A 17,972-nucleotide genomic window follows, 5' to 3' on the forward strand; every position below is an offset into this window, starting at 1 on the left:
GGCCTGTAGTTTTTGAGGTCGGTGGGGTCCGCTGAGGGTTTCTTTAGGAGGGGGTTGACCTCGGCGTGTTTCCAGTCGTCGGGGAACGAGGCGGTCGCCAGGGAGCGGTTGATGGTTTGGCGGAGCATGGGTGCGATGGTGTTGGCGGCTCTGTTGAAGATGTGGTGGGGGCAGGGGTCCGTGGGGGCCCCTGAGTAGATTGACTTCATTGTCTTCAGTGTGTCTTCGGTGGTGAGGGCTGTCCAGTCATCAATCGCTGGTTTCCGGGTGTCGGGGGTGGTTGGTGAGGGTTCAGTGTGTTGGTTGTCTTCGTCGAAGTTGTCGTAGATGCTCTTGATTTTGTGGTGGAAAAAGATGCTGAGTTTGTCGCAGAGGTCTTGTGAGGGAGGGATGTTGGTAGACTCGCTGGTGGGTTGGGCGAACTCCTTGATGATGCTGAAGAGTTCCTTGCTGTTGTGTGCGTGGGTGGAGATTCTGTCTTCAATCGCTTTTTTCCTTGTTTCTCTGATGAGTTGATGCTGGGCGTTGGTGGCGGCTCTGAAGTTGTTGTGGGCTTCTGTGGATTTGGTGTTTCTCCAGGCCTTTTCAAGGCGGCGACATGTGCGCCTGGACTCTCGAAGTTCGGTGGTAAACCATCTGGCTTTCTTGGCACGGGTATTGTTTTTCTTGAGGGGGGCTATGGTGTTGGTGCTGTCCGAGATCCATCTATGCAGGGTTCGGGCGGCAGTGTTGGGGTCGTTGTTTTCCGCGATGGTTGGGGTGGAGTTGTTGAGTGAGGAGGTGAGCTGGTCATCGGTGATTTTGGTCCAGTTTCTTTGTGGAACCAGGTGCTGGTGTCTGTGGATGGTGGGTGTTCTGAAGGTGAAGTGGACGCAACGATGGTCGGTCCATGGGAGTTTGGTGGTGTGGCTGAAGGTGATGGAGTTTCCTGTAGTGAAGAGGGGGTCGAGGGTGTGTCCTGCTGAGTGCGTGGGCTCGGTCACGATCTGGCGGAGTCCAATGTTGTGGAGGTTGTCCAGGAGGGATGTGGTGTTGGGGTCCAGTTGATTGTCGAGGTGGAAGTTGAGGTCTCCCAGCAGGGTGTAGTTGGTGGATGCGATGGCCTGCGGGGAGATAATGTCCGTGATGGAGTTGGCGAAGGGTCCGCGGGGTCCAGGGGGTCGGTAGATGAGGGTTCCTCGGAGGGCGGCGGTGGGGCTGGCCAGTATCTTGAAGTGAAGGTGTTCCATCAGTTCTGTGGACTCATCAGGGAGTGTGCTCAGGCGGAGGCTGGATTTGTGGACGATGGCGATTCCTCCTCCTGGGTGGATGGGGCGGTCCTTCCTGGAGATCTTGTATCCTTGGGGGATGGCGATGGCAATGTCCGGTCCCGAGGTGGTGTTGGTCCAGGTTTCGGTGAAGAATGCTACGTCTGGGGTGGTGCTGTCGAGGAGGTCCCAGATTTCTGTTGCATGTTTGTGGAGGGATCGGACGTTGAGGAGGATGCATTTCAGGGTCTTCGGTTCGGTTGTGTTCTTGTGGGCGGGTTGTGTTGGATCCGTGTTCTTGGCGGTGCTGCAGGTGTGCCGGCAGCGGTGACAGCTGAAGGGTCCATGGGTGTCGGCTGGTGATGCTAGCTTGCAGTTGTTGTTGCAGCCTGGGTTGAGTGCGTGGAGTGCTGCTGCGTTGTAGCGTTGGCGGGGCGGAGGTCCAGGGTTCCTGGTGCTGGTTGCAGACGGGTCGAAGACGGGCGCAGACGTGCTTGCCTTTGACGCGCCTGCGGTGCACCAGCAGTGGCCGCCATTAAGTAGGGGTCGGGGAGGGCTGGACAGCTGGGAGGCGGGGAGGGGAGCTGGATTGGGCCGGTCGTGCTGGGGGGGAGGGGCCGCGGGGGCAGCAGCGGCGGGGAAAGGTAAAGGGAGGAAAGAAGGGATAAAGAAAAAAGGGAAAATAAGCAGAAATAAGGCACAAAAGAGCAGAGATGCAGAAAAGAGCAGAAAGGTGAAAGATAGAAAGGCTAAAAAAACGAGTGAAAACGAGTGAAGGAGCAGAGGGAGAGAAAGGGAAAATGGGCAGAAATAAGGCACAAAAGAGCAGAGGTGCAGAAAGGTGAAAGATAGAAAGGGGAAAAAAACGAGTGAAAACGAGTGAAGGAGCAGAGGGAGAGAAAGGGAGAATGGGCAGAAATAAGGCGCAAAAGAGTAGAGGTGCAGAAAGGTGAAAGATAGAAAGGGGAGAAAAACGAGTGAAGGAGCAGAAAGAAAGAAAGGAGACAGAGGTCCACTGGACCACCAGGGATGATGCGCAGGGAAACCTGCGGGTGGAGGAGGGCCTCGATCACCAACACTGAAGAGTGCAGGGGCAGGGGCACCTCACTTAATGGTGGAGCTGCGAGGGTGGGAGAGTAATTTCACTGACAATGAGTCAGTGGTCTTGCTCGCCTGTCCCCGCAGTGGCCGCCATTAAGTAGGGGTCGGGGAGGGCTGGACAGCTGGGAGGCGGGGAGGGGAGCTGGATTGGGCCAGTCGTGCTGGGGGGGGAGGGGCCACGGGGGCAGCAGCGGCGGGGAAAGGTAAAGGGAGGAAAGAAGGGATAAAGAAAAAAGGGAAAATAAGCAGAAATAAGGCACAAAAGAGCAGAGATGCAGAAAAGAGCAGAAAGGTGAAAGATAGAAAGGGTAAAAAAACGAGTGAAAACGAGTGAAGGAGCAGAGGGAGAGAAAGGGAAAATGGGCAGAAATAAGGCACAAAAGAGCAGAGGTGCAGAAAGGTGAAAGATAGAAAGGGGAAATAAAACGAGTGAAAACGAGTGAAGGAGCAGAGGGAGAGAAAGGGAGAATGGGCAGAAATAAGGCGCAAAAGAGCAGAGGTGCAGAAAGGTGAAAGATAGAAAGGGGAGAAAAACGAGTGAAGGAGCAGAAAGAAAGAAAGGAGACAGAGGTCCACTGGACCACCAGGGATGAGGCGCAGGGAAACCTGCGGGTGGAGGAGGGCCTCGATCACCAACACTGAAGAGTGCAGGGGCAGGGGCACCTCACTTAATGGTGGAGCTGCGAGGGTGGGAGAGCAATTTCACTGACAATGAGTCAGTGGTCTTGCTCGCCTGTCTCCGCAGTGGCCGCCATTAAGTAGGGGTCGGGAGGGCTGGACAGCTGGGAGGCGGGGAGGGGAGCTGGATTGGGCCGGTCGTGCTGGCGGGGGAGGGGCCGCGGGGGCAGCAGCGGCGGGGAAAGGTAAAGGGAGGAAAGAAGGGATAAAGAAAAAAGGAAAAATAAGCAGAAATAAGGCACAAAAGAGCAGAGATGCAGAAAAGAGCAGAAAGGTGAAAGATAGAAAGGGTAAAAAAACGAGTGAAAACGAGTGAAGGAGCAGAGGGAGAGAAAGGGAAAATGGGCAGAAATAAGGCACAAAAGAGCAGAGGTGCAGAAAGGTGAAAGATAGAAAGGGGAAAAAACGAGTGAAAACAAGTGAAGGAGCAGAGGGAGAGAAAGGGAGAATGGGCAGAAATAAGGCGCAAAAGAGCAGAGCTGCAGAAAGGTGAAAGATAGAAAGGGGAGAAAAACGAGTGAAGGAGCAGAAAGAAAGAAAGGAGACAGAGGTCCACTGGACCACCAGGGATGAGGCGCAGGGAAACCTGCGGGTGGAGGAGGGCCTCGATCACCAACACTGAAGAGTGCAGGGGGAGTGGCACCTCACTTAATGGTGGAGCTGCGAGGGTGGGAGAGCAATTTCACTGACAATGAGTCAGTGGTCTTGCTCGCCTGTCCCCACAGTGGCCACGGGGACAGGCGGGGACTGGCAAGTACATGAGAGGCTGCACAGGTGAGACTCCAACACAGCAGAGCAACAGGGTCAGTGTCCAGGGCAGGTGGCACAGCAAGTACATGAGAGGCTGCACAGGTGATAGTACAACACAGCAGAGCAACAGGGCCAGTGTCCAGGGCAGGTGGCACAGCAAGTACACAAGAGGCTGCACAGATGAGACTCCAACACAGCAGAGCAAGAGAGCCAGTCTCCATGGCACAGGGGAGACTCCAACACAGCAGAGCAACAGGGCCAGTGTCCAGGGCAGGTGGCACAGCAAGAACATGAGAGGCTGCACAGGTGAGACTCCAACACAGCAGAGCAACAGGGCCAGTGTCCAGGGCAGGTGGCAGAGCACGTACATGAGAGGCGGCACAGGCGAGACTCCAACACAGCAGAGCAACATGGCCAGTGTCCAGGGCACAGGGGAGACTCCACCACAGCAGAGCAACAGGGCAAGTGGCCAGGGCAGGTGGCACAGCAAGTACATGAGAGGCTGCACATGTGAGAGTACAACACAGCAGAGCAACAGGGCCAGTGTCCAGGGCAGGTGGCACAGCAAGTACACGAGAGGCTGCACAGGTGAGAGTAAAACACAGCAGAGCAACAGGGCCAGTGTCCATGGCAGGTTGCACAGCAAGTACATGAGAGGCTGAACAAGTGAGAGTACAACACAGCAGAGCAACAGGGCCAGTGTCCAGGGCAGGTGGCACAGCAAGTACATGAGAGGCTGCACAGGTGAGAGTACATACAGCAGAGCATCAAGGCCTATTGTCCAGGGTCGGTGGCACAGCAAGTACATGAGAGACTGCACAGGTGAGAGTACAACACAGCAGAGCAACAGGGCCAGTGTCAAGGGCAAGTGGTTGAGCAAGTACACGAGAGGCTGTACAGGTGAGACTCCAACACAGTAGAGCAACAGGGCCAGTGGCCAGGGAGAAGTGCTGAGCCAGGACATGAGAAGCTGCACAGGCTAGGGGAGAGTTGCAGTGAACAACAAGGCCAGTGGCCAGGGAGAAGTGCAGAGTCAGGACATGAGAAGCTGCACAGGCAAGGGGAGAGCAACAGTGAACGACAAGGCCAGTGGGCATGGCAAAGTGCAGAGTCAGGACATGAGAAGCTGCACAGGCAAGGAGAGAGCTGCAGTGAACGACAAGGCCAGTGGCCAGGGAGAAGTGCAGTGTCAGGACATGAGAAGCTGCACAGGCTAGGGGAGAGTTGCAGTGAACGACAAGGCCAATGGCCAGGGAGAAGTGCAGAGTCAGGGCATGAGAAGCTGCACAGGCAAGGGGAGAGCAGCAGTGAACGACAAGGCCAGTGGGCATGGCTAAGTGCAGAGTCAGGACATGAGAAGCTGCACAGGCAAGGGGAGAGCTGCAGTGAACGACAAGGCCAGTGGCCAGGGAGAAGTGCAAAGTCAGGACATGAGAGGCTGCACAGGCAAGGGGAGAGCTGCAGTGAATGACAAAGCCAGTGGGCATGGCAAAGTGCAGAGCCAGGGCATGAGAAGTTGCACAGGCAAGGCCAGTGGTCATGGCAAAGTGCAGAGTCAAGACATGAGAAGCAGCACAGGCAAGGGGAGAGCTGCAGTGAACAACAAGGCCAGTGGGCATGGCAAAGTGCAGAGTCAGGACATGAGAAGCTGCATAGTGAGTGAGTTTGACTGTACCCTTCCATGGCCAGCAACACAACCAGGTGGCAAACAATGGTCAGGACTAGCAGAACTCTATGAGAGACAGGTGTATGAGGAGGACTGCCACTCACATCTGGCTGTCAGGTGGACTTGGAGCTGGCTGTGTGTTGGGGTCAGCAGGAACACTTGACTGGGGAGACAGAGAAACAGGTGATGTAGGGCTCACAGTCGTCTGGTAAGCTGGAGGGCTATTTGGACAAGGTGGTATAGTGGCACGCGAAGGTGGAGTGATGCAAACCTGGGTCACATTGTGGGTGGGAGAGGTTGGAGGGGTGCCCTTCCACTTTTTGGGATTTTGAAATGGCGTCCCTGTATTGGGGTTAATGGGAACTGGTGATGACACAACAGGTACACACACCAACTTTCCCACATCTGGTTCAGACACTGGAACTCCCTCTGGTGATGTGCTGGATCCTGCAGAACGCTTTGTCTGGCTATGCCTCTGGACCAACTTATTCTGCTTGCCAGTTGTCCCGCTTACAGTGCCCTCCTTTGCCTGTTTGCCTGGTGTCCCACCTACAGTGCCCTCCTTTGCCCCTTTGCCAGGTGTCCCACCGACAGTGCCCTCCTTTGCCTGTTTGCCAGGTGTCCCATCTACAGTGCCCTCCTTTGCCCCTTTGCCAGGTGTCCCACCTACAGTGCCCTCCTTTGCCTCTTTGCCTGGGGGGGGGGCCTACAGGGCCCCCTCCACCTGCTTCACTGGGCTTGGAGTTGATGTGGTGGGGGGATGTTGGCCTGTGCCCTTCCTAGGTGTACCCTTGCTCTACAACACCTCCTTAGTGGGCACATACACTGCACACCTAGCTCTGCATGAAGTTTTAGGGTCAGGAGAGTCCTTTGCTGGAGATGCCTCAGAGGTTTGTGAGGCTGATGTCAGCCTCATTGCTTTTTCGGCCTTTCTCTTCCCTGACGGGCTCTTGTCCTTGCATTCTGGGGTGGCTCTGCTTTTCTGCGGGAATGGTGTCTGTGGGCGGGACCGCTTGGGTTGTGTCTGCTGAGTGCTCCTTGTGCTGTAACTTGTCTGTGACGCATGCGAACCGTGGTCACTGATGTGGCCACTGACTGGGGGGTGGACAAAGGCACCTGAGCAGGAATGGGAGCATGTGCTTGTTGAAAGGCAGACGTTACTGCGGATGACAAAGTCTGGACTGTACGGTGGAGCCCATCCACGTCAGAATGTATGCCCTCCATGTAGGCAACCACCTGCCCTAATTTCTTGTCATGGTCACTGAAGGCATTGAGCAGCGCGGTCTGGCCCACACAAAGCTGGCATAGGAGCTCTACACACTCAGCACTGAGGGCAGCAGGGGGGACAGGTGCAGGCTCAGAGGTGCCAGGTGTGAATGTAACTCGTCCCCCTCTTACGGACACGGGCAGCACCAGAGGAAGTGGGTGGGAGGCTGGGCACTGGCCGTTGAGTGGTAGATGATGTAGCAGACTCCCCAACCCCTGTGCCTGACAACATGGATGCATCACCACTCGCATCGATGATGAAGTACTCTGTGTCTCAGCCACGGATTCCTCCTGCATACTCCTGTCCCCTTCAGATGCGCTGGTGATCTCTGTGACACTGGCCTCCGGTGCAGCTGTAGTGCTACTCTCGCCAACACTGGTTTCCAGCTCATGTTCCTCCGTGCCCACTGGCGATTCTGCATGAGAGAGAGATGCAGGGTTGTATAAATGACATCAGCAGGACAAAGCAAATGTTGACCACCGCATCCTGCATAAACATTGCAGCAACAGACTACATATATCACAACAGTGCCTGCAACACTGACTACCTTCCATGACAGAGCCATGTTTAGGCAACACAGCACAACACCTTACCCGTGGATGAAGTGTACCACACACAACTTGACATTCTCACACCTATCATGTCCCAACACTCATTGCCACTGACAGGCCTTCAGGGAACCTGATGGGAGAACACACACACCTATTAGGAAATGACAGTCCACAATGCCAAGAAGGCCATATCAAGCACCATGTGGTACTCTGGGGCACCTTGTTGTCAGCAGTGTGACCCTCAACAATCATGGTGCATGCAAAGTCGGAATACATGAACTCACACTCAGATAGTGGACCCTTATGTTAACCCCTAATACATTTCCCACACCATCACAATGCAGAATCAAAATGTGGATCCCAAAGCACCTGGCTATGATAAAGCACAGCAGGGATGATCAGCCTTGTAAGAGCTGTTTGGCACAATGCCTGACACTAGAACACATCCGGGTAGCCACTCACATTACACAACACTGCACCATCCCGCAAACATAACATGGCTCACCGCTGCCACTGGCGCTGTACGCATGCAACCACTCCCAGGCAATGTCACCCTCCCCAAATACTCACCCCTGCCTTGCTAGTGATGCTCCTTCAGATGTGCATCCAACTCCGGATTAGTCACTGCCAATATGCGGAACATAAGTGGTGTCAAGTTGCGCCATGCCAGACGCCCAGTGCGCGGTTGCAGCCCCAAGGTCATCTCGGCCTCGTTTTTTGCCAGCTGGCTGATGTTGTCCCACCTCTTGTGGCAATGTGTGAGTCCTCTGTTGGATACCCCCAGGGACCGTACCAGTTACACTGTGTAAGGTACACACATGTATCACAACATTAGCAATACGCAGAGTCCGGACCAATTGTAATCCCCCTAATTCCCAAACTGCGGGACACCTCACAAGGGCACTCTGCAGGGCCCAAATAGTTATCATAGCATGCATGCATGAGGGCGTAGAGGCTACATGCCAATCACACACACATGCAGGATGACTGCACTGAAACCCCTTTGTGGGACGCACACATCACCAGTCCCATGCATGTCTGACCCCCTCTGCCCAACAGCACCCTCAATGATAACTTACCACTACATTGGGGCCACCATACAGCCTTGGGTACTGTGACAGCCCCTCATCCACTAGCACCTCCAGCTCCTCGCTTGTGAATGGACTGGCATGGATCTTCTCAGTACTTGCCATCCCTGTTGACATGGAACACCTGTGGTTGAAGTGAGTGGTGAGGAGTCCCAGGCAGCGGGCACTTATGGCAGCAGCAGGCGAGGGTCCCAGGCAGCAGGCACTTCTTGCAGCAGCAGGAGATGATCCCAGGCAGCAGCAGCAGAGGTTCCCAGGCAGAAGAAGCAGAGGGTCCCAGGCAGCAGCAGCAGAGGGTCCTAGGCAGCAGCAGCAGAGGGTCCCAGGCAGCAGCAGCAGAAGGTCCCAGGGAGCAGCAGCAGAGGGTCCCAGCCAGCAGCAGCAGAGGGTCCAAGGCAGCAGCAGGAGAGGGTCCCAGGCAGCAGGCACGTCTGGCAGCAGCAGGAGAGGGTCCCAGGCAGCAGGCTCTGTGAGCAGTGGAAATGTGTTGCTCACTCCCACAGATTTATAGCCCCCTTCAAAAGCATCCAATGACCGGCTCCGCTGTGGTGGAGCACGCCTTCCGCGATTTTCAAACCTGCATCATGCCACCGCAATCATCGCTCCAATTGGCTGTAGGCAATGCTCCATTGCGGTGATGCACCGCAGGGGCCAGGGGTGCGCTACCATGATGGCGCATCGTTCAAAAGCAACCAATGACCGGCTCCGCAGTGGCAGAGCACGCCTTCCGCGATTTTCAAACCTGCATCATGCCACCGCCATCATCGCTCCAATTGGCTGTAGGCAATGCCCCATGGCGGTGTCGCACCGCCAACCAGGCGGTAGCAACCACCATATGTGTGGGGCTGCATGCCCACCACCAGCAACCCATGCCAATCACTACCACACTTGTGTAGGGTGTGGTTCTTGTGTCACACCGCCGTGGACAGGCGGTAGCAACCACCATATGTGTGACGCTGCATGCCCACTGCCAGCAACCCATGCCAATCTCTACCACACTTGTGTAGGGGGTGTTGCTGGTGTCTAGCTACCGCCTGTCCATGGCAGTGTGACACAAGCACCACCCCCTACACAAGTGCGTTGGAGATTGGCTTGGAGACATGGGTTGCTGGCGGTGGGCATGCTGCACCACACATATGGCAGTAGCATCCGCCATATGTGTGGCGCTACATGCCCACCGCTTCACGTCCCTACTGCATTGACCCTTTGGTCTATCCTTTCCCACATTTGTGTCCTTGTGGCTAATGGTATCTGTTGGACCAGGCTACCAAAAAGTTGTGGCTCCACTCTTACTATCTCATTGACCATGACTGTCAACTCACCCTCTGTGAATTTTGGCAAATTCTGTGCTGCCATGGTGGTTGGTGTTTGCAGTGTTTGTGGGTGCAGGGGTGTGTGTGGTGGGTGTGGTATTGAGGTGTGACATGTGTTGTGTGCTGGGGAATTGTTGGTGCTGGTGTAATGGTAGTGGTGGTGGTGGTAGTGTTGTGTGTTATGTTGTTTTGTCTCTCCTGTCAGATGTGGTGTTTGGCCTTCTCTTCTGGAGCGTTGCAAAGGATCGTGGTCCGTAGAGGGACTGTATTTATACTCAGCTGTGTGGGTGTGTCCAATTGGGCCTTTGCTGTGAGGTGTATTGTGGGTGTTGTCCTGGGAATTGTAATTTACTTTTTTGCATTTGTTTTATCATTGGTATGTGTTTGGTGTATTTGTGGGGCATGGCTACTTTGATTTGTGCTCAGTTAGGCATCTTTGCGGTGTTTTGGCTTCCTCCGCCATGTTTTTCATGTACTGTCCGCTGCGGTGGCTATGCTGCAGCTCTTCCGCTGTCTCTCCCATTCACTGCAGTGTGCGACTGCGGTGGTCGGAAACAGCGCTTCGTACCGTGGGACCATCGGGGGGATCCTAATTTCAGGTGCGGTGTCTCTGCTATGCTTGCGGTGGGGTGTAGCTTTTCCGCTGCTTTTCTGACCGCAGCGGTCAGTTTTGGGTCGTCACCGCCCGCGTCGGGTGTTTTTTGTTAGCCCGCTACTGCCGCGGTCGGTCTTTTTTAACGGTTGATCCTAATTTAACCGCCAGTTTATCTGCGGTCCCAGCTGGCGGTTGTTTTACCCCTCCATGGCGGTCGGGGTTATTTTCCGCCTGCTATCCTAATGGGGCCCTTTGTTTGGTGCCTACCATTAACACTACATACCAATCACAAACCTCTGATATTTCTTTTTTCATCAAAAGGCAAAGATTGTACTACCCCACATATTTCCAAATGGGTCTAGGCCCTGGAAGGATACAATTTCAAGATGGAATATGTTCCTGGAAATAAGATTTTTTACGAAGTGGACTGTCTTTTTAGGCTACCCATTGAAACAAGTAGTACTGCACAGTGCCACAAATAAGAGCCTGCTCTATCAGTTGATATAACATGTATCTCCAAAGACGAATAGGAGGCAGGTATTGCAGATGATGACACTTTGTCCATGGTAAAAGAAAAAACTGTTAAAGGTTGGCCAAACAGACAATCCGGCATTTCTGAGGATCTCCGATGTTTTGGGGCACTAGGCAAGAAGTGAATATTGAAGGCAATTTTGTGGAAAAAGGGGATAAGTTAATTCCACCTAGAGATTTGTGGGCTAGAGTTGTAGATTTAGCCCATGAGGGTTATCTGGGCAGGTTTTTCACAAAGACCAAAGTCAGAGCTTACTATTGGTGCCAAAGTATGGACACATTTTTAGAAAAACAAAGTGAAGGCCTGTATAAATTGTGCACTTAGTGACAAAAACAAATCTACTAGGAAGACCCTATTATCACCTGTAGAATTTCCCTGCAGACCCTGGGACAAACTGCCACTGGACATTATGAGACCTTTGAAACACATGCCATAGGAAGGATGATATATGTTAGTCCCCCACCACAAAAGTACTTTTAGATTTCCTTACTGATATGTTTTGTATTGAGGGTATTCCCAGCATGCTGGTTATTGATGATGATGTCCATTTTACATTGGAATAGATACAAGATTGTTTTAATAAGTTATCCATCCAGCATCCCAAGACAGCATTATCTTTCCCAAGGGCTAATGGATTAGTGGAACATGTTAACAAAATGATCAAAGAAAGTATGACATTGGCTGAAGTATCTAGAAAATCTTTAGAAACATCTCCATGCAATAAGCTATGTTGTTATCACACCGCACCCTATGCAGTCACAGCAGTATCTCCCTTCATATCACTTAAAGGAAGGGTACCAGGAACCAAGTTATCACCCAATTGGCTGGGAGGATGCCAACCAGTATGGGTGCAGAGAGAATGTGTAAGTAAATGGATCACGCTACCCCAAGAAGATCGCAGTGGGATGTGGGTGACACTGTGACAATAAAACCTCCTATCCTCCGTGGTGGTAAAACTAGTTTTTATTCCAATCCAAAGAGAATTGATCAAGTGCATACAAATGTGGTGGTGTTAGTGATGGTAAGACATGCAGTATAAAGAGATTGTCTAAATGTTATGCAGCAGCAGGAGAAGCATTTGAGTCTCTTGAGCTGCTTTAAACTAAAAAGGGCACATGTGGTAATAGAATTCTGACTAGAGAAAGGAAAGTACCTCTATGGCACAAGGACTACAGTATTAAACAACTTAGAGAAACAATGCCACTTCAGTTTTTATGTGAGTGTTATGTTCTTTCCACATCAGACTCATATATCCCTTAGAGTAGTACCTCTTCATATATGATATGTATACACCAGTATATTGTGTTACCTGTTTTCCTTTCCCCATAAAGGAGACGAGCTATAATTTATGATATTGTGTTACTGGTTTTTCTTTCTTTTAAAAGGGAAATGTGTTAAAATGTATCCATATTATTACTGTTGTAATTACCACTATAACTTACTTATAAGAGTTACTAGAGATATTCTTTTATATGATATCCCCCCTCCGTTGTACTCCCCATCACCCTTTCAGCTTAGAATGTTCCTATCATCTCAGCAGCTAGAATGTGACAGTTGTGTTCATTGAGGTGACTGTGGGGGTGGTACGTTACCACAGAATAAAGTTTCTCATCAGATATTGATGTCCATCATTTTTGTAATACAAGTGCACACAAACCTGAGCTACATTATTCCCTGAGAGGTGGTAGAAATCTGCAGCATGTGTCTTAACTCTTATGCCAACTTACCATCAGATACATTCGAGCAAAGGCTGTTATTGGTAAGCTGGCTTAGCAGTTCATGTTGCTACTATGGTAATTTCTAAGGATTTGCTTAACTGACGTAATTTTCATTAGCGTACTTACCATAAATGTACTCATAATTATGTGTAATTGTGTGAGAAGTGTAGGCCACCATTTAGCGCTATTTGTTTAGTGCAAAATGCACCTTTGCATCGAAAAATGGGCCAGAGGTTGCATTTTGCACTAACAAAAAAGCACTAGATACAACAGGACACCAATAGGCAGTAGTCAGCAGCTGCTCACTCTCTCTTATTTTGTTGTTCTGGAGCTCCCGCGGTAGGGTTTTTGACACAAATTGCTTTCAATTACTCAAGCTGGAGTATTCATGTACTTTTGCATCACAAGTGTAATGTTCAATCAATGAAAATACTCCAATTACTCCGGCCTAGTACCTTCATAGCAGTCTGCAGAAGTGGCTGGCCAATTAGGACTCTAGGAGTATTTCGCAACTCCCCCTGGCCTCTTTTTACCCTCTCAGTCTAAGGGTCCTAAGGTTTGCAGGGTTACTTCTGCAGTGCAGCTTCAAACCATCATGTTCATCTAGGAAAAGTAAATGAAAAGTGCAAGTCAGGTGGCCTTGCATCAACATTTAACCAATCAGACATGCACTGTATGTTGTCCAGAGTGCAAATGCAGAACTCTAAATACGAGAGATGGACAAACTACAACTCTCAGGGGAGTGTCTGCCTTGCTTGGTTAACCATGACAACATTGGAACATTCCATTAGCACTGCTTCAGATCCAGAGTTTTTTTTGGGGGTAAATGTATCTGAAAACAGAGTTATATAAAAAATAACAATATATCAAAAATGAAATATTGAGGTGGAAATATCATGATACAGAAGAATTGTGTCCAAAAATACATTTGACAAGAATATCGATTTTAAGGTAAGTAATATTGATGTTAAAAATATCTATGTTGTTAATACAAAAATATCTATGTTAATATCAATTTTTTTTTAAATTACTTTCATGTATTTTACTATACATTTTAAATGTACGTTATAAATTCTTGGTATAAATATTATTAACGTTTTTTTAATATCGTTTGTAAATTGTTAGTCATTTATCAATTGTATTTAATATTTTTTGTTATTTTTAGTACTGTAGCTGGCTGTGGGGTTTATAGGGATACAGGGTGGAAAGTAAATTAATTATAATTGATTATATTGTGACTAATATTAATTAGGTAATTAATTATAGCTGTTTTACTATTAGTTAATTATTAATAATGTTTTAATTGATAATTTTGTGAAATGCGTTAATATTCCAATTTTAAAAATATATTTTTGGTGTGTTTTGTGTAGTTTGTAGAGGTTTCGGGTAGGAAGTTGTTGAAGTAATAACTAAATTAAAAATTGTTAATTATGTTTTCAAAAATTGGTGTTATTTATTAAGTTATGTGTTAATTGCACTGTATTTATTTGTTGTTACTATTTTGAGAATATAGGCCCTGATTACGTTAGTGGCCAACCGCGCAATTACGATGGGACCGCCGTGCTGGCGGTTGGAAGGTGCACTTTAACACTGCAGCTTGTGCTGAGGCCCAGGTAAAGGGCCGTAGCACAAGTTGTTTTGTTAAAGTGCACTTTTGCACATCCATGCACTGGATGTGTATGTGGGCACTACATGTGCCCAACTACCACTTTGCAGTGACCCATGAAGGATGGAGGCCCTGCTTGGGGCCCCAAAAGTCTGTTTCTGACAGCCTTTTCATGGTGGTCAGTCCGCCATGAAAAGGCTGTCAATAGGGACATCGTAATCCCTACGGTAGTGGCTGGTAGTGGCCTGGTAGTGCCATGCAGAGGATACGATTTCGACCACCGCCCAAACAGGATCTTCGATCCTGTTGGAGGCGACGGTCTTACCCCCCAACCTCTGTGGTCCGATCACCTGCATTGTAATGCATTGTAATGCAGTTGTCGGGCCAATGTCTTGTCTGTCGAGCAGATCGTCACCGACAGCCTGTCGTGGTGGTCCACACAACATTGGCCCAAAGTGTGGTATTTTAAGTATAATAATAATATTTGTCTTAATTTATAATATGAATTAAACATTGTAATAAATATGTAAATTGGCAATATTTTTATTTATATATATGATTTTAATTTTTACGTATGTATATATTTTTTGGTATTTAATATCGTTTTCAAAATATGTTTCTTTAAGTGACAACACTGTCTCTAATGTTGCACTAACTGTAATCAAAATAGAAAAAATTAACCCTCTGTAATCCAACACTTTAACTATCATTGCACTGACTAGAGTGGGAATAGACAAAAGTGCTTCGTTTTCAGTTATATTCTTCGTTTATTTCATTTCAGTTGTTAGTACTCATTTAGAGATAGTTGACTCGAATATTAAACAGCATATCCAACAGTCGTTATCCGTAACATTTAAACATTGACCTCCAATGCATTTCGGGCATGGGTGCCCTTGGTCACGGAGAGCTGAGGAGGAAGCAAAAAGGGGGGCAGTGGTGAGAGGCTGTGTCGGAGTGAGGGGAGTAGGGGAGTCTACTGAAGTGATATGGTGTATGGGCTGATGCGTTATAACTAGTGCACGAGGCTGTAGTGAAGGGTAAGGGATGTGAGGGGAAATTACCGCTGGTAAACACAACTTAAGTAAAGATATTAAAAACAAAGTATCTCATCGTCTTACTTCAAAGTTACGCGTAGCGTCTGCAAGACGTTCTCAGTCGGTCATCCGTTCGCTGTCCCGAACGCGTGTGAGACAGCCTACTAAAGGATTACATGAACAGTGATGACGGACTAGCGCCCGAGGGTTACGGGGGCCATCTTGGAGTGGTAAATGCTAAGGGGAGATGCTAAAGGAAAAAACGGGTGATGTAAAGTGAATACTGTGTATCTGAGAGAGTGAAATTAATAGACAATAAGCAAAGGTAAACATATGTGGTTCAAACAGGAATAGAGAGGAAAGGTGAAGCAGCAACGTAGTAAAATGCAGGTGGTATTACAAATAGCAACTAAATTCTGTACGATCATTAAGCCCATGGGGCTTGAGAGTTTGCAGAAGGTAAATCCATTCAAGTTCTCTCTTGAGTAACAGTTTAGTGTTGTCTGTGCCTTCTTTCTTAGATACGATCTCCAGGACCAGGAATTTTAATTGAGCGATGGTGTGGCGTGCTTCCATGAAGTGACAGGCAATGTTAGATTTCTCACTTTTTAGTCTGATGTTGGACTTGTGTTCGTTTAGTCTGGTTTTGATTTTTCGTTCGGTCTTCCCTATGTATAACTTGCCACATGGGCATTTGATGGCATAGATCAGATTGGTGGAGTCGCAAGTGGCATCTACATGGAGTTTAATATTGTGTCCTTTCATGGGGTGTTGTATTTCATTGCCCCTGATTACACTGTTGCAGTGACCACAGTTTAGGCAAGGTTGAGTGCCACGGTGCCGTTTGGTTAACTCGGTGGGTTTAGCTAGTATTTCTTTAATGTTTCGGCTCCTGGTGTGGGCAAAAATTGGCGGCTCATTAAAGATGCCTTTGAAGTCGGGTTCATTTTGTAGTATAGGCCAATGCTTCCAGATGATCCTTTTGTACGTTGCACTGGCAGTGGAAAATTTGGACACAAGGACCATGCGTTGTTCTGTGTTCTTGTGAGTCTTAGTCAGACAGTCCTGTCTGGATGTGTTGGCGACGCGGGATTGCGCGTCTTGTAAAACAGTCTCAGGGTAGCCACGTGCTCGAAATCTGTTTGACATTTCCATCATTCTTTTATCAACCATTGTCTCATCTGATACAATGCGCTTGACGCGCAGCATTTGAGAGTATGGGAGATGTTTTTTCAGGGAACCTTGATGAAAACTGGTGAAATGGAGAGCATTATTCCGGTCTGTACTCTTTCTGTGAAGATCTGTGACGATTCCGTCAGTAGTGTTCTTGATGTGCACATCTAAGAAGGCGATGTCCGTTTCACTGATTAGCCACGTGAGTTTGATCCGTGGGTCTTTTGTGTTGGTCTCCGTCAGGAGATTGTGAAGGGATTCTTTGGTGTCTGCCCATAAAAAGAACAGGTCATCAATGTACCGTAAGTATAGTCTCGTATGTTTTATGAAACTTGGATGAGTGTATAAGTATTTTGTTTCGAAATTCTCCATGTAGGTATTAGCGTAGGACGGGGCAGCGCAGTTTCCCATAGCCATTCCTGAAAGTTGCAAAAACCACTGATTGTTGACTGTGAAGTAGCTATGATATAAGGTAAACATCATTAGTTCCATGAGGAACGTTTGCATGTCAGGGTGGATGGTGCTTTTGAGAAGGGCCTGTTCTATAGCTTCAATGCCTCCCGCGTGGGGTATTGATGTATATAGTGAGCTCACATCAGCTGTGCAGAACACTAGGGGTTCGTTACAAGAAGTTTGGATGCGTGATAATTTAGTGAGAAACTCTGTCGTATCTCTGATGTAACTAGATGATTGGGTGACCAGTGGTTGTAGATATTTGTCGAGGAATTTGCCGGTGGTTTCATGGATCGATTGTTTGGTGGATACTATCGGTCTGAATGGGGGGTCCATCAAGTTTTTATGGATTTTCGGGCACATATGGATCGTAGGACTTTTAGGGTGTTCCACTATCAGGTATTTTTTGGTGCGTTCTTCTATGATTCCTGATTGGTGTGCTTTGTTGACAATTTCTTTGAGTTGGTTGTGGTACTCCTTGGTAGGATTGTAATCCAGGGCCATGTAAGTGTCGGTATCTTGAATGTGTTCCAACAGTTTGTTCGTGTACATTTCACTGTCCAGTATGACGAGGGCCCCACCTTTGTCTGCCTTGGTGAATTTTATACTAGAATTGTTGGCTAAAGCTTTCAGTGTGTCCCGATCCTTGTTGGTCAAGTTGTAGGTTTTTCTAGGTGCCTTGAAATTGATGTTTGTTAAGTCTTTACGAACCAGTGTTTCAAATAAATCAATACATTTGTGACTGGTGGGTGCCTGGTAGGTGCTAGGAGGTCGTAGGCCCATGAGCTCGTCTGTTTTTTCTGTGGTGGATGGGGGTAATACATTGTCAAAGAAGTGTCTCAATCTCAGTTTACGAGTGAACTTGAAGGTGCTGACCTCAAGTTCCAAGAGGTTGGTGGATGTCGTGGGAATAAATGATGTTCCTTTTTCTAAAAGGTTCATTTGGTGCTGGTTTATTTGGGTTTTTGAGATGTTGATTACGAGACTTGTTTCTTTGGTTTCTGGTCTTTCTTGGCTACTGTGCTCCTTGTGGCTGGTGGACTTATATCTCGTTCTTTTGATCTTGCTCCGCCTGAGTCTTCTGGGGGGTCTGGGCCGATCTCTAAAAAAGGAGAAGAGCTTGCTGTGGTTTGTTCTTCACTGGTGTTAGGCGCGCTTGCATTTGTGCTGGTGCTGGCCTGTTGTTTGTCAGGCATGTTT

This window comes from Lissotriton vulgaris, chromosome 12, assembly GCF_964263255.1.
Source record: "Lissotriton vulgaris chromosome 12, aLisVul1.2, whole genome shotgun sequence".
NCBI classification, from domain to species: Eukaryota; Metazoa; Chordata; class Amphibia; order Caudata; family Salamandridae; genus Lissotriton; species Lissotriton vulgaris.